The sequence below is a fragment of the Sorex fumeus genome, unplaced genomic scaffold, assembly GCF_029834395.1.
Source record: "Sorex fumeus unplaced genomic scaffold, SorFum_2.1 ptg000041l, whole genome shotgun sequence".
Taxonomy (NCBI): Eukaryota; Metazoa; Chordata; class Mammalia; order Eulipotyphla; family Soricidae; genus Sorex; species Sorex fumeus.
Window position 1 is genome coordinate 14,703,332 of NW_026606098.1, and position 6,000 is coordinate 14,709,331.

Sequence of the window (6,000 nt, forward strand, 5' to 3'; positions counted from 1 at the left end):
GTCCCACATTCACTTGCTGCTCTGTTTGAAGTTCTGGGCATCACCGTCTTTTTGGGTCACACCCAGAAATACTCAGCGATTACTCCTGGTGTTGCTCTGGGACCCTGTTAAAGGTAATGCAAGAGAAATTTCCTACCTGCTGTCCTGTCTGTTTGGTCCCTTCTGTACATAGTTTAAATGAACTTTACTGTTCATAGAAAGACGTTTGAAAGGTTGGAAGGGGCCCCTGGAATCAAATATCTAAGAAATGTTGGGAATATGGGTCAGTTCCCAAAGCTTCCCAGATCTCAGCACTCCCCAGGTTCCCCCATCCCATCAGGCTGTTCCGTTTACCTAGGATTACTCAGAAGGTTGTGCACGTTCCTGGATCCCACCTATCAGTTCAATAATATCAGAAAAATAAAGTATTTATTTGGAATTAGCAATATCCCATCAATGTAGTAGTCATCAGAATGATAAAAAGGATTCGGATTTGATTAAAGACCAAAAAAGGCTCCAAGGTTTACTGCCCATTATCCTCCATTCTTAGTGTTGGAATATACTCTAGGTTTTTATATGTACATCACTATCACTATCATTCCATTGTTCATGGGTTTGCTCGAGCGGACACCTGTAACATCTCCATTCGTCCCTGTCACGTGCTAGTGTAGGCTGGTGACATATTGGGGGATCTTTCACGGTCAGGGAAATGGCGATCGTCTTTGTTACTGTTTTTGGCATATTGAGTACGTGGTAGTTTGCCAGGCTCTCCCGTGAGGGCAGGATACTCTCGGTAGCTTCCCGGGCTCTCCAAGAGGGATAGAGGCTTTTGGGGAAACCTCTGATCACATCTATAGCTGTTCCCAGTCAGGTATATACGTGGACAGGATACTCTCGATCGCCTGCCACCGGGTTCTCTGAGAGCCAGAACTTGACAATAAGAGGTTGCGTGGCCCCATGCTTCCGGGAGCTTAGTTTTATAGTCTCTGGATTTTGGCCGGTGATGGGCTTACATGGCAGTTGGTGGGTGTAACTGTCTAGCCACTGGAAGATGGGGGATCTGGGTGGAAGAGGCCCAGTCCCTAATCGAGCAATAGAGGTAAGAGTGGTGCCGGCCTTTTGAAAACACACAGCTCACCACTGTCCCATTCTTTGCTCTGACTCTGGCCTGACTTATTTTTTCTTTTTGTTTCACACCCAGCAGTGCTCATGGCTTACTCCTGCTTCTACTGTAAGGAAATACTCCTGGTGGTGCTTGAGGAACATATGGGATGGCAGGGATTGAGCCGGGTTTGGTGCCGTGCAAGGAAATTACCCTCCCCTTTGGACTATCACTCCAGCCCCTGTGGCTTGGCTTGGATAGCCCTGTGTTTTGGGGGATTAGAAAAGAGAAACAGCCACAAAGCTACACCCAGCTGATCCCTACTCAGGCATCCAAACATGGGAGACTCAGGATCATTATGGGGTATTGTGGTTGGAATCCAGGTCTACCGTGTGTGACCAGCTCCTTACCCCATGTGATTTATGCCACCCTTGTATTCAAGGGACTCTGCCTTAACTCTCTGCCCTGAATTCAGTGTTCGACCCCTCAAGCATTCGCCTCTCCTCTCCGTTATCCGAGCCCATCCCATCAGCACCGATTCACCTGGGCTGGCATAATGGTCTGTCTACACTTGAGACCTGGCACTTTAAGTCTCCTTGATAATGTATGATGTCACAGAAGGGAATCTTCCATGTGCACTTTTACTTCTTCATGATGTCAAGTGGATCAGTCCTCCTACAGGCACATGTTTAAAAGACAAAAAGATAGTTCACTGTGGAGGGGAGACACTGAAGGCCAATTAGTGGCAAGATGTGAGGACCTCTCATCTCCAATTCCTGTACTGTGACCGATGGGGCTGTTCCAGCTTTGGGGGCACTATTGTGGTTGTTTTTCACTTCCCCCATCCATATCCAGTCAGTTTCAGGGGCAGCTCCATGCCCCACAATGGCGAGAGACACTGTTGAAGTTCATTGTGTTCATTGGCAACCTTCAGAAGGAATCCTGGGGGTCTGGTCGTAGCATGTGGCTTGGAGTTGTAAATGAATATTCACTTTTCTGACTATTTTAATTTTTTTTGGTGGGGTGGGCATACTTGTAGTTCCCCAGAGATTATTCCATGCTCTACCATCAGAAATTGTTTCCATCAATGATCACTGTTTCATATGGGAGGCCGAGGTTTGTTCGGTCTCACAGAGGGATTCACTATATTCTCTTAAGTGTCTCTCCAGCCGCATTTTGGTGCCTTTTTTTTATAAAGAATTTCTGCAGCAGGTAGGGCATTTTCTTACACACATCCGATCCTAGTTTGATTCCTTCACCCCTCTCAGAGAGCCCAGCAAGCTACCAAGAGAATCTAGCCCCCAAGGCACAGCCTAGCAGGCTTCCTGTGATGTATTTGATATACCAAAAACAGTAACAAGAAGTCTCACAATTTGTTGTGAGATGTTATTGGTGCCTGCTCGAGCAAATTGATGAACCACGGGAGTACAGTGTAAAGTTAGGTTGGAAAACATCTTTCAATTCTTCATCACCTCCCTGACCCTGACCATGTGACCCTGGCTGTTGGAGTGAATGTTGTGTGTAAAGGTGTTTTCTTAAACAAGGATTTATGTTCTATTTTTTCTATTTTATAAGGTAGTTCACTATATTTGATTACATTTCATATTGAAGCACAAATCCCAGCTAATTGGGCTTTTTGAGGAGGAAGAGATATTTGTTTAGGGATCACTCCTGCTGCATTAGAAAGAAATTTATTTAGAAAGAGCCAGAGTGGTACTACAGCAGGTAGGGGGCTCTTACCATGCACAAGGCTAACCCAGGTTCAGTTTCTGTAATTCCAACAGTCCCCTAAGCCACACCAAGCATGATCCTTGAGTGCCAAGTTAATATAAGCCCTGAGTACTGCCTGTTTTGACCCAAAAATCAAAGCGCACACACACACACAGATACACACTCATAATTTTGTGAGCAGAAAGAGGCTAAAGGTTTGTTCATGCTTATTCCCTGTGGCTACTCCCTGACAGAGCCACTTTGGGGGCCGTGGCTGCTGTGGGCATCCCTGAAGCGCAGGGGTGCTTGATCAGAGGGGTTCCTGGCCTAGGAGGCAGCCCTTGGCTGGGCCCATAAGGACCTTCCTTGGGATCCAGGAAGGAGTCCCGAATCTCAGGGCTGCAATATCCTCCCCTGTACAGTGAGCCCATCACTCCTATCCTGACAGACAGCCCAAATCCCAGCCTGCTCTGCATCCTCTGGAGAGTACGGAGCATCTGACAGTGTCTCCCAGCTTTCCCTGGTACCCCAGAGTCCCTGTCAGCAGGACATTTCCCGGTCCAAGGCAGGAGCTTTCCAGGTCAGGGCTAGAGGTTCATCCTCTCTCTGCTCACAGCTATGACTACTATCCCAGGTCTTTGTTTTGGAGTCTACTGCTGATCCTTGGGAATAACAGGCAGGATAAGATCATGCTGAGGCTTGCTACTGGAGGTTGTTTGCATGGAATCTGAGTGAATTTTATTGTTTTCATGAAAACAAAGACTTTGTGCTGCATGTGCCATCTGTTCAGTCCCTCGCTCTCCATTTGTCCTGGGCCTGGTGAACCCCAGATGTCCTGGTCACCTGAGTGAAGGCAAGTAACAGAAAATAAATTACAGTCCTAGCTCAGCAAGCCACGGAGAGTACCTCTCCCGCGCAGCAAAGCCTGGCAAGCTACCTGCGGCGTGTTCAATATGCCAAACACAGTAACAACAAGTCTCACAATGGAGATGTTACTGGGCCCGCTCGAGCAAATCGATGAAAAACAGGACAGTGTCTGTGACCAAAAAATATGTGGTCAGGAATGCTTGGAGCCTGGCTCTTTAAGGCTAGGACCAGAAATGCAGGTGGCTTCACAGAATGCAGGTCTTTCCATCCCTGCCCTCCACCCAAGGTGGTTTCACTCTCTGGGCAACAGTTACAATCAGCCACCATTGTTGCTGAGGATGAGGCGCGGGGAAGGAGCAGGTATTGGGGTGCCCAGGGAGACTGCGAGCGTCCCTAAGGTCCTTTTGTTTCACCAGCCACCCTGTGGTCTCTCTGAGTGCCCTAAACTGCTGTGGTCTCTGCATAGTGAGTGGTGGGGTCACTCGATGATAGTGTACAGGAATGGTGGCCCCTCACCCAGGACACACCGAGTGCTCCTGACGAAAGCTGTATCTTACTTATTAATTGAATTTTAGGAAACAATCACTGTCACTGTCCTCCCATTGTTCATTGATTTGCTCGAGCGGGCCCAGTAACATCTCCATTGTGACACTTGTTACTGTGTTTGGCATATGAAATATGTCACTGGTAACTTGCTGGGCTTTGCTTTTCAGGTGAGATACTCTTAGTAGCTTACCGGGTTCTCTAAGAATGGTGGAGGAATCGAACCTGGGTCGGCTGCATGCAAGTCAAATGTCCTACCCGCTGTGCTATTGATCAGAGGAGATTTTTCTGAAGAAAGCTTTTTTTTTTTGTGTAAGGAGGACAGTATCCTTGCATGTAGCTAACCTGGGTTCGAACCCCATGACCACATATGATAACCGGAGCACGGCCAGATGTGATCACCCCAGAACCTGAAAAGGAAACTCCGAGTGGTCAGAAAACCATGGAGTTAGGGAAGAAAATGAGCTTGGAGAGGAAAGGTGTGCTGGGAAAGGTTCTGAAACAAAATAATGGAACAAACGAGAAAGTAATTTCTTTTAAAATTATTGTTATTTCTTAGAAGGAATTAAGGAAATAGTGGGCTCAAATTTGAATTCTTGAGCGTGTGTTAAATGAGAATTAGTGAATATGCACTGTAAATCATTCTTTTAATGATGAAAATACTGGGCTATTAATGTCAATGACTTCAATGGGCATAAGAAAATTTTAGCTAGAAAGTTCCAACTTAGCTTCTCAAAGACCTGGTTTCTATTTATAGACATAGTATAAGATTGCCCCCCACCCCACCCCGGACCCCTGTTTTCAATCACAGTGCACACAGTGCAGGATTTTCCCATTTTGGCTGCTTGGAGGTGGAGGCAGGGGATTATTTGGAGATTATGTCCAGGACAGCTTGTTGCCGGCCACCTTTCATTCCTTAGACTGAACCATTGGCGCCCTCGACTTGATCGATTTATTTCAGTTAATTCTGTTTTATTTATTTATTTTTTAGTGGGGGATACACCTTGCTATACTTGGTTACACGTGATGGTGCTCAGGGAACCATATGGGATGCCAGTAGTCAAATCTGGTTTTTCTGCTTTCAAGAGAAGCACTTCTCCCGCTGTACTATGTCTCCAGCCCCTTTGCACAGAAAAATTTTGATTTATTATTGTCATTTTGAATTGTAAATTTTGACTCACAGCACTCAGTGCTCTGTGCTAAGATTAGCATTTGATCTTAACATTGTTCCTGGCACTGCTTGGGGACCCTATCTGCTTTAGAGAACTGAATGTGATTTAGCAGCTAGAATGGAAAGCATCCTATGTACTGTCTCTCCTTACCTATTTAATCTTTCTACAGAAAATAATATTTTTTTATCTGCCAAGTTTCTTAGCAGAGCCCTACCCATTGACCATCTCTCCCAGACCAGGTGCAGGTACACCTAGTAGGGCGCTTGCCTTGCATGTAGTTTGCCTGATTTCAATCCCCATCATTTCATAGGGTCCAATGAACACAGCCAGGTGTGGCGCAAAGCCCCACCAGAAAAAAGTCTCACTCCAGAATTTGTCATGACAATGAGCATTCTTTGAACATCTTTTTGTGCTTTGTGAATATCTTTCCTGTCCGTTTTTTTTTTTGCTTTTTTTTTTTTTGGATTAGACCCAGCGATGCACAGGGGTTACTCCTGGCTCTGTACTCACAAATTAGTCCTCTTGGTGCTCGATGACCATATGGGATACTGGGAATTGAACCCGGGTTGGCCACGTGCAAGGCAAACACTCCATCTGCTGTGCTATCACTCCAGCTCCTTGCCTATT